The 17,048-nt window shown below is 37.9% G+C and overlaps 1 long non-coding RNA gene across 1 annotated transcript in view; it reads right to left on the reverse strand.

The window, feature by feature from the left end:
• Nucleotides 1–7,468: 7,468 nt before the first annotated feature.
• Nucleotides 7,469–17,048, reverse strand: part of LOC133228465 (uncharacterized) — a 43,021-nt gene continuing 33,441 nt past the window's right edge. Inside the window, exon 3 of the long non-coding RNA XR_009730207.1 lies at nt 7,469–7,730. This is a non-coding gene — a long non-coding RNA (uncharacterized LOC133228465). The remainder of the gene's footprint in view (nt 7,731–17,048) is intronic.

Consider the following 17,048-nt stretch of genomic DNA (forward strand, 5'->3'; position numbering starts at 1 on the left):
TCTGTTTTGCAAATAAGCTATTTTGACCACATTTTTTAGATTCCACATATGAATGACACCATATAATATTTGTTTTTCTCTGTCTGACCTACTTAGTATGGTGATCTCTAGATCCATCCATGTTGCTGCAAATGGCAGTATTTCACTTTTTGTGGCTGAGTATACTGTATATATTACTATATACCATATCTTCTTTATCCAGTCCTCTGTTGATGGTCATTTAGGTCGCTTCCATATCTGTTGTGAATTGTGCTGCTATGAACAGGGGTGCATGCATCTTTTCACATTACGGTTATCTCTGGATATATGCCCAGGAGTGGGATTGCAAGATCATATGCTAGCTCTATTTTTCTTTTTTTAAGGAACATCCACACTACTCTCCATAGTGGCTGCACCATACTCATTCCCACCAACCGTACAGGAGGGTTCTCTTTTCTCCACACCGTTTCCAGCATTTATTTTTTGTAGATTTTTTGATGATAGCCATTCTGACCAGTGTAAGGTGATAGCTCACTGTGGTTTTGATTTGTGTTTCTCTCATAATTAGCAATACTGAGCACCTTTTCATGCACCTCTTGGTCATCTATGTCTTCTTTGGAGAAATACGTTTAGATCTTTTAACCCATTTTTGGCTTTTCTGTGTTTAATATATTGAGCTGTTTGTATGTTTTGGAGCTCTATCCCTTGTCATTCACTTGCAAATATCTTTTCCTATTCTTCTGGATGTTTTTTTGTTTATAGTCAGCTGTTTTAAATGTATTTATGTTCACAGTTTTTACCTTTGATAGTCTATTTTCACTAGAGTTTAAGGTGCACAGCTTCTGTATTGATTCATAGTGCTTGGCTATTGGACATTTGTCATTGTTTAGATCAAATGGAAATACCTATTTTCAGGCATCAAGTCATTTTAACTTACTGTTTCACTTTCTAGCTACATGTGTTAGCTTTCATACTGGCTGTCAGGATGTCCCCTTCAGCAAAGTCAACACCTGCGTTTTTTTTCATGTGCCGCTTCTGCTGAAACCACACTCAAGTTTTCTCTTGTGCTTCAGAAAACCCAAGAACTATTATTGTTCTTTCATTTTTCTATCTCTCCTTCCCCTTTCTTCTCTTTCCAACCAGCTCACTCAGTGCATATTTAATGGTGGCTCTTTACAAAGAAATAATTAAGAACAAGCTTGCATTGGGTGACAGATGAAAGGTAACAAGAAACTTATACACTGAAGCATGCTTAGGCTACCTCTTGTCACAAAAAGTATGTGACCCTGCACTTGGATCCCCCCACACCATGTGAATAGAGTCTGAATTTCCTAATCTGCAATTTCACTCTTTTGTAGTTTCTCTTAAGACTTTGTGTTCGAAACAAGGTTCTCAAATCAAAACTGTGCTATTACTACAGTGAATGGCATAGTTTGAGGACATGGCACCATATCCCTAATCATGTTTAGTGGGTGGGTGATTAAAGGAAAATTGTATTTTAGGGTAGAAGTTGAAGATCAATATTTTATAGAATTTCCCAGGGTCAGTGAACAGAGAGAGGACCAGCTGATGCCTTGATGGGAGTAACTTTGAGCTGAGGGGTACATGTGTTTGGAGATGGGGTTAAAATTCAACCAAAATTCAGAGAGATTATCTAGCCACATTAAAAAAAAAAAAAAAAAAAACCACTTTTGAAAAGCATACATGAAAAGCCCAGGAGAGAACTCCCACCTCAAGGGGCTCGGAGGCGGCCTGGGAGGGAAACTTGTGCTGGGCTTCTAGGGGGACTTGGTCAGAGGGTGGTGGTAGTTTCCAGGAAGGAAGCAATCCCTACAAAGCAAACATCAGTGACAAGTGGAGGGTTTTGGGGAACTGCATTATGCAGGTTGTCAGGAATGGTGATTTTAAGGAGGAAAGTTATTTGATCAGACTAGAGTTTCAGAAAAATCAACTTGGCAGCAAAGTAGACGGAATTAGTGCATCTCCAAATATATACCTGCAGAACAGAGTGTAAGCAAAGCTGCTCAAACCAAGCAACAGTGGTTTAATTAGTAGGAAAATTGGTAATTTTCTTAACTATAAGATTTTTCTCCCATATTTTCTCTTCATTCAGAAAATGTCAATTTTTCTTGCCTACAAAACCACAGGTAATAAAAACAAATAAAAGTATCAATTTGGCAAAAATGAATAGTTATATTAACTGAAGCATTTATACTTAGTTTTAACTAAGTTTTTGCATACATACTGTCAGTGATCTTTTTTTTTTTTAATTGAGGTATAATTGACATATTACATTATATTAGATTCAAGTACAACATCGTGGTTCAATATTTGTATCTATTGCAAAATGATCTGTGGGTGTATTTTCATATTTTGTGATTTAAAATACTATACTTCTATTATAAAAAACTCCCTAGTTTATGTGCAGAAATAAATCTGTTTCACTATATACATGAAACGAATAGCACCCAATGTTGTGTTAATTTCTGCTGCATAGCATAGTGACTCAGTTTTATACACAGACATATTCTTTTTTTTATATATTCTTTTCCAGTCTGTCACAGGATATTGACCATAGTTCTAGATCTAGTAGACTATAGATCTAGAAGATGTTGGAGAAATCGAGAATGGAAAGAATACAGTGAAGAATTTTACAAAACGTATCTCAATGAACTAGATAACTATGATGATGAGGTCACTCACCCAGAGCCAGTCATTCTGGAGTGTGAAGTCAAGTGGGCCTTAGGAAGCACTGCTGTTAATAAAGCTAATGGATGTGATGGAATTCCAGTAGAACTATTCAAAACCCTAAAAGATGATGCTATCAAAGTGTTGTACTCAGTATGTCAGCAAGTCTGGAAGACCCAGCAGTGGCCACAGGACTGGAAAAGGTCAATCCTCATCCCACTTCCCAAGAAGGATAGTACTAATGAATGTGCTAACCACTGGACAATTGCACTCATCTCCCACACTAGTAAGGTCATGCTTAAAATCTTGCATTGTAGGCTTCATCATTACATGAGCTAAGAACATCCAAATGTCCAAGCTGGGTTTAGAAAAGACAGATGAGCCAGAGATCAAATTGCTAACGTTGGCTGGATCATAGAGAAAGCAAGGGAATTCCAGAAAAACATCTACCTCTGTTTCATTGACCATGCTAAAGCCTTTGACTGTGTGGATCATAGCAAACTGTGGAAAGCTCTTAAAGAGATGGGAATACCAGACCATCTTACCTGTCTTTTGAGAAACCTGTACGCAGGCCAAGAAGCAAAGTTAGAACCCTGTATGGAACAACTGATTGGTTCAGGATTGAGAAAGGAGTATGACAGGGCTGTCTGCTGTCAATCTGTTTATTTGACCTATGCACTGAGCACATCGTGAGAAATGCCTGGCAGGACAAGTTACAAGCTGGAATCAAGATAGGCAGGAGAAACATCAAAAACCTCAGATATGTAGATGATACCACTCTAATGGCAGAAAGCGAAGAGGAACTAAAGAGCCTCTTGATGAGGGTGAAGGAGGAGAGTGAAAGAGCCAGCTTAAAACTAAATATTGAGAAAACTAAGACCATGGTGTCTGGTCCCATTACTTCATGGCAAATAGAAGGGGAAACAGTGGAAGTAGTGACAGATTTCCTCTTCTTGGGTTCTAAAATCACTGCAGATGGTAACTGAAGCCATGAAATCAGAAGATGATTGCTTCTTGACAGGAAAGCCATGACAAACTTATATAGTGTGTTGAAAAGCCAAGACATTACTCTGCCAACAAAGGTCCATATAGTCAGGGCTATGGTCTTCCCAGTGGTCATGTATTGTTGTGAGCGCTGGACCATATAGAAGGAAGAGTGCCAAATAATTGATGCCTTCGAACTGTGGTGCTGGAGAAGACTCCTGAGAGCCCCTTGGACAGCGAGGAGATCCAACCAGTCAATCTTAAGGGAAGTCAACTCTGAAGGACTGATGCTGAAGTTGAAGCCCCAGTATTTTGGTGATCTGATGTGAAAAGCCGACTCATTGTAAAAGTCCCTGATGAAAGATTGAGGGCAGAAGGAGAAATGGGCATCAGAGGATGAGATGGCTTGATGGCATCTCTGATGCAATGGACGTGAACTTAGGCTAACTTTGGGAGATGGTGAGGGACAGGGATGCCTGGCGTGCTGCAGTCCATGGCGTCGCAGAGTCGGACATGACTGGGCGACTGAACAGCAACAACATTCTTTTTTATATTCTTTTCCATTATGGTGTATCACAGGATACCGGATATAGTTCTCTGTGTGAGATAGTAGAACCTTGTTTATCTATTGCATGTATAATAGTTTGCATCCGCTCATCCCAGATTCCCAGTCCGCCCCCTCTTTCCTCTTGGCAAGTCTGTTTTCAATGTCTCTGAGTCTGTTTCTTTTTCCTAGATAGGATTTTCTGTGTCATATTTTAGATTTCACATGTAAGTGATATCATATGATATCTGTTTTTCAACGAAATATATTAACAAAAGCAAGAAAGCAGCATACGGATAGCCTCCATCCACCTAAGCTGTGACCTTCCTGGCCTTCCATCATTTCCCTCACCTTGTTCTCAGTTCCAGTGCCAGGAGGCAGTGACTTCAAGTCCCAGAAGGTGTTGACTTCATCTCATAGGTGTCTCAGCAAGAGGAGCACAGGGAATGGCTGGGCTCTTATGACCCTGAGGGGGCCAGGCACATTCTATGGGTGCATCCAGTTCCCTGTTGTCAGTGAGCGCCTCTTGATAATTCTGCTTGGGTCTGTTCCTCCTGCCTTCACTCCTGCTTCCCGATGAACTACCCAAACACAAATTTTGTCTCAGACTCCACTCCTGAGGGCAAACTTTCTCCCTTAGGGATCATCTCGCCTCCTCCTCAGCACAAATTTTGTCTCGGACATCATCCCTAAAGGTAAACCATCTCCCTTAAGGATCATCTCTCTCCTCCTCCTTGAGTATGAGAGCCATTTGAGGATGGAAATAGTCCCAGAAGGACACAGGGACTCTTGGGGAGGCTGTTGCCATGATCAGGACAGATGTGATGAGGATACTGGTCTTACCTAATATAGCACCAGCTGGGAGGGAGCACATGTGCTGGTTAGAGCGAAAACAATGATGTCATCTCAGTATAGCACTTTTCACATTCAAATGTTGTGAATATTTTAGATTTTTGTTGTTTTACAAACCTCTCTTTTTCTTCATTTATGATTCCATTTTTAAACTCTAAAACAGGTCAAAGTAAGGTCTGGTGTTGGTTAATGGTGAACAAGGGCCTTCACATTCTGGTTAATGGTGACCTTTAGGGAGCAATGGGTGGTTTAATGACTGGGAGGAGGCATAATTCTAATCTCATTTTAATATCTTCATATTTATGCAAAGTAGGGAGGGCGGGGATTATTTTCATATTAGATATGAGGAAACTTTTTTTAACCACACTGAAATATACAACTCAGTGGTATTAAGTACATTCACATTGTTGTACAACTCTCACCACCATCCATCTCCTGAATTTTTCACCTTCCTAAATTGAAACCCTGACCCTATTAAAAACTAACTTCCCACTCTCCTTTCCCACCTGCTTCTCCACCCCCAGCCCTTGGCATCTACCAGTACACTTTCTGACTTGATAAATTTGACTATTCTAGGTACCTCGTATCAGTGGGATCAAACAGTATTTGTCTGTGCTGTGCTGTGCTTAGTCGCTTGTGACCCCATGGACTGTAATGTTCCAGGCTCCTCTGTCCATGGGGATTCTCCAGGCAAGAATACTAGAATGGGCTGCTATACCCTCCTCTTCCCAACCTAGGGACAGAACCCAGGTCTCCCGCATTACAAGTGGATTCTTTACCATCTGAGCCACTAGGGAAGCCTAAGAATACTGAAGTGGGTGGACTGTCCCTTCTCCAGGAGATCTTCCCAACTGAGGAATTGAATTGGGGTTTCCTGCATCACAGGTGGATTCTTTGCCAACTGAGGTACCAGGGAAGCCCAGTATTTGTCTGTACATACTATATTGGAATACATTTTTAAGGATAACTTAATATATGTCCTACAAACAGCTGTGCTATAGACAGGGTTCTCATTAGTTACTTATTTTATATATAGTAGTATGAATATATCAATTCCAATTTCCCAATTTATACCTTGGTGTCCATTTTGTTGCTTAGTCCTAAGTCCTGTATGACTCTTTCATGATCCCACAGACTGTAGCCTGCCAGGCTCCTCTGTCCATGTGATTTTCAAAGCAAGTATACTGAAGTGGGTTGCCATTTCCTTCTCCAGAAGGTCTACCCAACTCAGGGATCAAACCTATGTCTCCTGTGCAAGAGGAATACATTTGTTCTGTACATCTGTGTCTCTATTTCTGCTCTGCAAATAGGCTCATCTGTACAATTTATGCCATTTCCAGAGACCTGGATGGACCTGGGGACTGTCATACAGAGTAAAGGAAGTCAGAGAAAAATAAATGTCATATATAATGTAAAAATTTGAAATCTATAATAGGCTTTCCAGGTGACAATAGGGATAGAGAACCTGCTTGTCAGTGCAGGAGATTTAGAGATACAGGTTTCATCCCTGGGTCAGGAAGATCTTCTGGAAGAGGGCATGGGAACTCACTCCACTATTCTTACTTGGAGAATCCTATGGACAGAGGAGCCTGGCAGGCTGCGGTTCATACGGTAGCAAACAGTCAGACATGACTGAAGCAAGTTAGCTTGCACATATGCCTAGGTGATTTTTTTGTTTTTTTAAGGTCAAAGCAGGCAAGGGACAGACTTGATAAAGATTTTGCTGTAGATCCTAATAAAGAAATATATTTCTTTACTATAACCCACCAAAAATAAGCTATTTCCCAACTGGTTTGCTAACTATGTGTGTCACAAACTTCGAAAGAGGTCAATAAATAATACCAGCTTCCCTACTGAAGTTCTGAATCAAACATGAAATAGGCTAGAAAATTGGCAGATGCAGACCAAAATATCTCCTCTATTTCTGATGAAACTGAAATTCCTGAATGTAGGCTTATTCATTTAACTTGAGAGCTAGAAAGACATGTTCACTTAATAGCCTTAGCTGTACGCCAGCTGGCCTCTCTGGAAAGGAAAGAGGAAGGGTCTCGACATCACATGCCAAGATTCTCTTTCAAAGCTCAGTAATATGACTAAGGCACAGCTTCTAGAGGGACACCAGGGGGAGGACACAAGAAACAGGGATTGGAAAACCCCCTAAATGATGTGATTCCTTAGGAGTTGATTCCTTAGCAATGTACAAAGTGACCACAATGTTTCAGGTACACAGGGAAATGTGATGAGCAAGGCAGGGTGCTCCCTGCCTCCTGCTGCTGGCTAGATTCTGAAAAAGTAAAGTATGTAAAAATCAATTATTTCCTCATTTTTGATAAATCATAGTATAAGATGGTAAAATGAAATTATTAATAGGAATGAATTGTAAACTTCAGGCATTGAGTTCCATGAAGATGTATATGTAACTGCGTTTTATTGCATCATGCTGTTAGAAAAGATAATCTAATATCAGACTCTAATATCAGCTAATCTAATATCTGTGTTGTTTTCTTTTGTCTCAGAGAAATATTTGTCCCCCAATTCAAACTTCTGCATCCCTACAATTCCTAGTTCCAAGAGGAACAGATGTCTCTCTTACCTTAACCTGTATCTCATTCTCTTCCAGCTATAGAAGACTTGTTCACCAATTTTTCCTTTTTGACAAAAAGACATATTTAAGCTTTCCCATCTGAAACAAACAAGCAACACATACATAAATTATTGATCCAACATGTTTATCTATCTAAACTCTCTCCTTTCCTTTGGGGAAACTTCTAAAAAACAGATTTGTTTATTTTTATTTATTTATTTATTATTATTATTATTTTACTTTATAATATTGTATTGGTTTTGCCATACATCACCATGCACCCGCCACGGGTATAAACAGATTAGTTTAAAATCATACATTCCTACTTGACTTATTTCACTACTCAACAGAACACAATTTATGTCCTAATCTAGGCTCAGTCTCTTTTCCTTGATGTTTCTTAGCTTCATTGCACTGCCCTAAGCAACAACTGGCTTTCCAGATGTTCATTGTTGAGTCATGTCTTTGTACATGCAGTCTTTCTCCATGAAAAATCCCCAACAACTTTTTCTCCACCTTGTAGAGAAGTAGTAGTAGTCCTCATCTTGTAAAAGAGTCAGCCTAAGCTTCATATGCTGATTTACTCTCCTTTCTTAGGTGAATAACTGACTCCTATGAATGCCCTTTTAGAACTCTATGATTGCTATAGTTTTACATGTGTTAAGTCTGTCTTGTTGAATGCTCCATGTGAACTTGAGAAAAATGTGTATTCTGCTGTCCTTGAATGAAGTAGTCCATAAATGTCCATTATATCCAGTTGATTGATGGTACTGTTGAGTTCCATTATGTCCTCACTGATTTTCTTTCTGCTGAATCAGTCCATTGCTGAGAAAAGGGTGTTGAAAAGTTTCCAACTATTTAGTGGATTCATTGATTTCAACTTAACCTGTAATTCTATCAGGTTTTGTTGCATATATTTTGGTGCTCTACTGTGAGGCATGTACATATTAAGGTTTTAAATTTTGTCTTGGATAATTGATCCTTTATCATTATTTAATGCTATTCTTTATCCCTGACAACTTTCCTTGCTTTAAAGTTTCTTCTGTTTTCTTTTCCTTAATATTAGAGTGTTATATTTTCCTCTATCCATTTACATTCAGTCTTTCTTTGTCTTTCTATTAAAATGAGCTTCTTGTAGCAACTTAGAGTTCGACTTACTTTTTGACCTACCAAAATCTCTGTTGTTTAATTGATGCATTTAGGTCATCAGCATTCAGAGTGATTATTGATATAGTTGGATTCGTGATAGTGATAGTGAAGTTGCTCAGTCGTGTCCGACTCTTTGTGACCCCATGGACTGTAGCCAACCAGGCTCCTCCGTCCATGGGATTTTCCAGGCAAGAATACTGGAGTGGGCTGCCGTTTCCTTCTCCAGGGGATCTTCCCGACCCAGGGATCGAACCCAGGTCTCCCACATTGTAGGCAGACACTTTACCGTCTGAGCCACCATATTTACCAAAGTTATTACTACTTTCTATTTGTCACACTTGTTATTTTCATCTATTTTTGTCTTGCCTCTTTTTTCCCCACTTCTTGAGCATTTTATGTGACTTTGTTTTCTCTTCTTTCTTAGCTTACTCACCTATAGTTCTCTTTCAGCGGTTGGTTGCCATAGAGTGCAATACAACTTTAAAACTAGTCCAAGTCCACTTTTAAACAATACTGTATCAAGTGTTGCTATAAATAACAATATGCTAAGTGTGAGGACCTTATAATAACAAAACAATGCTGACTCTTCCCTCCCATCCCTTGTAACATTGCTGTCATCAGTCATACATCAGTTCAGTTCAGTTCAGTCGCTCAGTTGTGTCCAACTCTTTGCGACCCCATGAATTGCAGCATGCCAGGCCTCCCTGTCCATCAACCAACTCCTGGAGTTCACTCAAACTCACGTCCATCAAGTCAGTGATGCCATCCAGCCATTTCATCCTCTGTCGTCCCCTTCTCCTCCTGCCCCCAATCCCTCCCAGCATTACAGTCTTTTCCAATGAGTCAACTCTTCGCATGAGGTGGCCAAAGTACTGGAGTTTCAGCTTTAGCATCATTCCTTCCAAAGAATGCCCAGGACTGATCTAAGCATACATAATTGAATATCTTGTTGCTATTACTACTTTGAACAAATTATTATGTTAGATAAATTAAGAAAAATATTGTATATTGATGCATATAAATGGGATCTAGAAAAGTGGTACTGATGAATCTATTTGTAGGGCAGGGATAGAAGTACAAATGCAGAGAATGGACTTGTGGACACAAAGGGAGAAGGGGAGGATGGGATGAATTGAGAGAGTAGCGTTGACTTAAATACATTACCATGTGTAAAATCGCTAGTCAGAAGCTGCCGTATAGCACAGAGAGCTCAGTTTGGTGCTCTGCGATGACCTACAATGATGGCATGTGGGGATGTGAGGAAGGCCTAAGAAGGAGAGGATATATGTGTAGGTAGAGCTGATTCACATTGTTGTACAGCAGAAACTAACACAACACTGTAGAGCAGTTATATTCCAATTAAATAAAACAACATAAAAAACTTATGAAAAAAACAGTTTTTCTTTCACTTTCACTTGTTTCTTCTCAGATACTTTTCCTTTCTTCTTGTAGTGGTGAGTTTCTGACCTATTATTATTTTACTTCTCTCTGAAGAATTTCCTTTAACATTCTTTGCAAGGCAGATCTACTGGCAACAAATTGTCTCAATTTTTGTTTGTCAATTTTTATTTCTCCCTTCACTTTTAGAGTGAAGATTAGAGTAAAGATTACATGTTGATTACATTGGACGCAGAATTCTAATTTCTGGATGTTTCTCTGTGTTTTAAATATTTCACTCCACTCTCTCCTTGCTTGCACAGCTCCTAAGGAAAAGTTGGATGCAATTATTATCTTTGTTCCTCTATATATAAAGTGTCATCCCCCACACCCCTTGCCCCTGGCTTCTTTCAAGATTTTCTTTAGTTTTAATTCTCTGTAGTTTGAAAAATAAAAGTGGCATGTCCAGGTGTAGTTGGTTTTTGATATTTGTCCTGCTCGATAGTCTCTGAGCTTCCTGAATCTGTGGTTTGGTTGGTTGACTTTATTTGGGGGAAATTCTGTCATTAGTTTTCAAACCTTTCTTTGATTCCTTTCTCCCTTTTGGAAGATCCTTTATGCTTGTGACAGACTTCTTGCAGTTGTCCCGTAGTTCTTGATGGTATTTTTGATCTCCAACATTTCTTATTGCTTCCTTCTTTAGTGTTCCCATCTCTCTCTTGACATCGTTTATATTTTCTTGCACACTAATTTATCCATTAGAATTTTTAGATTTTTAATCACTGTTATTTTAAACACCTGGTCTGATAATTCCAACATCCTTAGCATAGCTGAGTCTGGTTCTGATACTTACTCTGACTCTCCACATTATATATCCTTTTCATATGCCTTGTAATTTTTTCTTGATAGCAAGATGTAATGTACTCAGTAAGCGAAATTTCTATAAATAGGCCTTTAGTATTGTTGGGGGTGAGGTGTGGAAAGAGTATATAGATTCAAAGTTAAAGCTGTTATTTCTTTCAAAAATGGATTAGGAAAAAAAATGGAAAATTTGATGTATATAAAGAAATATGGTTTAAGAGATAAAGATAATTGTAAAACAAAGAAGAAAAAGTTTTAGCATCTTTTAAAATGATGAAATTCCTATAGAATGTTATGATTGGCATGTGGGGGAAAAGAAGAAAAGTAAACACATTGTTTCTAAAATAACAATCAATTTGATAAGCAAAACATTCTTCCTACAATATAGTTAAGAATTATCTTCTAAAAATATTTTAAATATTTTTTGAGAGATGCTTTGCTATAGGGAAATAAACATATTTTTTAAAATTTATTTTTATTAAAGTACAATTGCTTTTCAATGTTGTATTGGTTTCTGCTGTACAATAAAGTGAATCAGCCATATGTATAGGTACATCTCCTCTCCCCTTGGATCTCCATCCCACCCTTCTAGATCATCGCAGAGCACCGGGCTTAGCTCTCTGTGCTATACAGCAGGTTCCTACTAGCTATCTGTTTCACACACAGTAATGTATCTATGTTAATCCCATTCTCCCAATTAATCCCACCCTTCACTTTTCCTCCTGTGTCCACATGTCCATTCTCCATATCTGCGTCTCTATTCCTGCCCTAGGAATAGGCTCATCTATACCATTTTTAATGAAACTGAGTCATTTGTAGAGATATAGATGGACCTAGAGTCTGTCATATAGAGTGAAGTAAGTAAGAAAGAGAAACACAAATATATAAGAATACAGATTTTTGATGAGACCTTTATTCTTATCTCAGACCCATAACTTACTAATTGTATCACTTCAGGTAAACTATTTTCTTTCTCCCTAGACACTTCAATTTTTATATGTTTAAGGAAAATAGTTCCTACCTTGAAAACTGATCTCTAGATGTAGTAATATATGTGCTAATTGATTATCAGTAAATTCAGTCACTATTTGAACATCGTATACTATACGTACTCATGATAGCACTAGTCACACACACACACGCACACACACACTTGTGACTCCAAGTTGGTCTTCTTCCTGAGGTCCAAGACCACAGTACCAACTACCTAATGATTCCAGTCATCAGGAAATGAGCATGCCTAGAAGCAAATTCCTGTTTCCCTTTGCAATTTGAAGCATCAAGGTCATAGCAATGTATCCAACATTTTTATCAGTGAATTAGATCTGAGCATGTGTGTTTAAGGCTAAACTCTAGAGTGAAATAGAGGACGAATATTGTGTGAACAATTATTAATGGAAGTGTATGTCGAGCTGGACCCAGAGGTGTAGAATTCTAGCCGTGGATGAGTCAGAAGTGTTGACACATGAATGCGAAATGTGCATTGGCAAGTTAGCCCAAGCACAAGCAGGGGCAAGCCATAAGCTGAAGCCTGGCTGTTACTGACCTACATTGCTATTTAAGCAAATTACTGTTTGCAGTGCTCTTTATTTAAGAACATTTTAATATAAGCTATTAAGTGTTTTGGATGTTAGTATAAAAGGAACATCTGGTAACCCTCTGAAAACCACTCTTGCCTGTGTCATTGCTGGCTAGGGCTTCAGTGCAGTGTGGACTGGGTGGTAATATTAGCATTTTTGTCCTACTTGTGATTCAAAAGGAAGTACTTCTAATATCACTGCATTTAGGAAATATTTATTGCAGTGATTTTTTTTTATCTGTCTACAACCTTTATCAGGTCAACCATTATCTTTGTAGAAACTATTTATTTATCGAAAAGTCACTTACCTACACTGGAAACAATGTAGTAGATAAGGCAATTTATTTTTCAATAATATACATTTCTTCAATAACAGAAAGTGGAACGAATATCTTGTGTTACTGAAACACTTATGTAATCATTGCCTAAGAGACGAAAATGAGATGAATTCATAATTCATCTGCAACACATAAACTAGCAAGAAAAATGGCTTTGGTTTAAAAAGGCTGAAAAATTTTGATGAGAAAAGGCATAAGCCCCTGAAATAAAATATTTTGCAATTCTAATTAGAGTCCTATCACAGCAAATCCTTTAGTTGCCATTTTCATATTTGCTTATATATTTCAGACTTACAAATACATTCAGAATAATCCCTCAAAGAATCCTACTCCCTCCAGTCTGAATAAGGCTTTCATATTTATGACCCCAAATTACTTAAATATTAGTTAACTTTAGCATTAAATATAATAACAACACAGGGTTATTACTGAGAAAAATCACTAAGTGCAGTTAAATTCAAGTTTATATTGTCAATTTCTGTGTGAAATTTATACTCCCCCTTAGAAAAGCTTCTTATTGTAAAAATATAATTTAGTATTTAAATTATTAAAGTTATTTAAATAACTAAAGTTGATTAAAATATGTGAAATTTAAGCTGATATTTAATATTATCATAAGAAAATTAAAACGAATGTATTCAGCAATGAGGAAATGCTACCTGAGGAAGTAGTTAAGACCTTTGATTTTACAGGTTTGGTTCTTGGCTCTGACACTGCTTTGCTCTGTCCCTTTGGATACATGAACTGGCCTCTTTGTAAACTTGAGCTAGACATGGAGATGTGGGGACTCCAGTCCCATCAGTGACGGCTGAAGCCGTGGAAATGGATGAGATCTCTGCTGGAGTGGAAACTGGTGTTTGCATATTTCTAAATACTCATTTGTGAGGACTTACAACGTCTGTATATTTCTTTAAGTTTGCCTCCCTATTCTGACGACTCGCTCTTGGAGAATCGTTCAAGAAGTAAACTTGAAGCTGTTCTAAATCAAGTCCCAGAGTCTTCCACCACCCTGACTTTCTGGTGTGCATAGGTTCTAGCTTAATTGTAAGGCAGTGGACTATTATTTAGTGATCTGGAGACTCTTCAGTTGTTTGCCAAACATTTGTCAGGCTTAAAGTGAAAACTAATGTTTCAGGCTCAAAGAAAATGGACCTCTTTGTGCTTCAGTTTTCTTTTCTGTGACATGGAGATATTAATAAAGCCCCACTCAAGGAGAGGTATTATGAGAATTTTAATGTTTTAATATAGTAAGAAGTCTTAGAAACATGCCAGATATTTGGTATCATTATGTACATTTTTTTGACTCTCATAATTATCATCACCATTGCCATTATATGTTGAAATAGGTGATAGTTATGATTTTTATAGTATCTCAACTATAGTTTCTATTAAAGTTTTAATGAAACATCATATACGGTTGCTATAGAAACTATGACTTGAATTTATTGCCTTCAGTAAGGAAAATTTCAGGCTGTATTCTTAATTATTATATTTAAATACGAAACAAGGGAACCACATGGGATGAGAGATTTCCTAACAAGATTACAGTGGTATCTAGTGTCTTTAGAAGCCATGACTCTATAAGCTACCTAAGGTGAGCACACTGTGTTTGTATATACTTCATGACTGGCAACGCTATTATTTATCCTCTGCTAGTCTTCTTGTGGGGGAAATGCTCATGTTCTCATTGCCATAACAACGGGTTAGTCTTCCTAAAACAAGATATACTCTGAGTCAAAGTAAAATTGTTTCCATGGTAACTGGTACATATCTAAGTGCAGCAGCCTGGTTTTTAATCAGTAAAATTGTCCTTTGTCAAAAAGCAAGCACATATTGTTGCTAAAAGAATTATGAATATTTTGAAAGTGTGGTTAATGAATAAAGTAAACTAGATTGTCTCAAAGATAAAAACAAAACTGATTAAGCCTTTTCAACAGTTACAGTTTCTTGTTCATGAAATAAAAATCTCCACTGTATAGACAAGCCAAAACACAGCATATCTATATACTGAATATAAAATGCTTCTATTTCTTCTATTTTGACCACATTTAAATAAAGTAAAATCCTCATCACTGAAAATGAAACGGTCCATGATCCAAACCTATTTCATCCTTTACTTCTCTTTCATAAGCAGCATGTATAACGATGTTAAATGTGCCTTAAGTATCATATTGATTTCTTTCTTCCTTTTTTGTTTCAGATAATCTCTTGGTCAACAAAGGGAAATATTACTTTCCCACCAAATAAAGAAGATTCACTGGTGATTCCCTTCATTTCCATGTACTTACTTTCTCTTCTTTCTGTTTCTCTCTCCCACCTCCCTTTCTTCCTCCCCACTCCTTCTCTTTCTTCTTCTTCTTCACTTGCTTTCTGATGGTTTTTAATGTAGGAGTGGAAAGGGTGAAACCGTGGGTTACCTTCTGGGAACTGAGATTGGGGATGGTTACCATAGTTACATTGTCTGTCAGGTAGATAAAAATGGAAGACAGTTTCATTTAAATGATATTCATTGTGGTGATGACCAGATACTTTGTATTTAGATTGAAGTCAATCGTGTCCAACTCTTTGTGACCCCATGGACTGTAGCCTACCGGGCTCCTCTGTCCATGGGATTTTCCAGGCAAGAATGCTGGAGTGGGTTGCCATTTCCTTCTCTAGGGGAACTTCCCGACCCAGGGATAGAACCCTGGTCTCCCGCATTGTAGGCAGACGCTTTACCGTCTGAATATTTAGATAGACTAGGTCCAAATCCTGCTCTGTGATTTTTTTCACAGTGCGATTTTAGGCTTATATTTCCTCATTCATAAAATGGAGTTAAAAAGCTTGTATTATGGGTTGTTGTGAGCATTAGATAATGCATGTGGAAAGCTTAGTACATGCACTTTGCCTAGTACTAGAATGCACTTGATTAACTGCTAATAGCAGCTATACTTATTATCATTATCATCAATCTGACTTAATACTAACAGAGAGTGTATGACAAAGTTACTGTCATTGCCATATATACAGCTTCTCAACAATATGTTTTGTTTCACTTTTTAGTATTATTTTGAAAAATATAGATTAAGATTTATATAACATATATGATAACATAATAAACGAACTTTTCAGCAGTTTGAGGTCAAAATTAAAATACTTGATGTAATTTAATGTTATTTTAATGACTCACTGTTTTGTTCATTTTAAGACAAATTGAGTTCATGTTTTGCTTTTCTTTCCAGTACCAAAGGTACCTAGCAGAACAGGTTTCATTGGACAGAAGTTTCAGATTTTCTAGGACAGTCTTGAATTTAAATATCCTGTTTCATTGTTCCCATAGGTATAGCTGTACCTGTCAGGAACTGTGCCCTGATTTGGGGGTAAAATATATTGTTAGTATAACTGTGAGACTTGAATTGTCCCTGACATTGGCAGGTAACTGCAGTCAAGATTCCAGGTCTCCAGAGCAGACGGCATCTCAGCAGGGCCACTGCGCTGCCACAAAACAGGTTGGCAAAGTCCTGCTACAGTCACCTACCTGACAAAAAGATGCAGAGGACATCTGGTGACTCTCTTCACCTTTTTGTTAGTTTCTATGAAAAGGGCAAATAGGGCAGTCATCAATGACCTGAGTAATTGACAGCCAATCTCAGTTATAGAATTCAGTATTTTTTATTGAAGTGTCAATCCTAAAAGAAATCAACCCTGGATATTTATTGGAAGGACTGATGCTGAAGCTGAAGCTCTAATAATCTGGCCACTTGATGCAAAGAGCTGACTCATTGGAAAAGACCCTGATGCTGGGAAAGATTGAGGGCAAAAGGAGAAGGGGACGACAGAGGATGAGATAGTTTGATGGCATCACTGGCTTAATAGACAGACACAAGTTTGAGCAAACTCTGTGAGATAGTGAAGGACAAGGAAGCATGGTGTGCTGCAGTCCACTGGGTCGCAAAGAGTCTGACACAACTGAACAACTGAACAGCAACAAAGTATAGTTGATTTACAATGTTGTGTTAATTTCAGATGTATGGCAAAGTGACTTATACACACACACACACACACACACACACACACAAACACACATTCATATATATGTATGTGTTTTCATTATAGGCTATAACAAGGTATTGA

The sequence above is a fragment of the Bos javanicus genome, chromosome 17 (assembly GCF_032452875.1).
Source record: "Bos javanicus breed banteng chromosome 17, ARS-OSU_banteng_1.0, whole genome shotgun sequence".
NCBI lineage: Eukaryota > Metazoa > Chordata > Mammalia > Artiodactyla > Bovidae > Bos > Bos javanicus.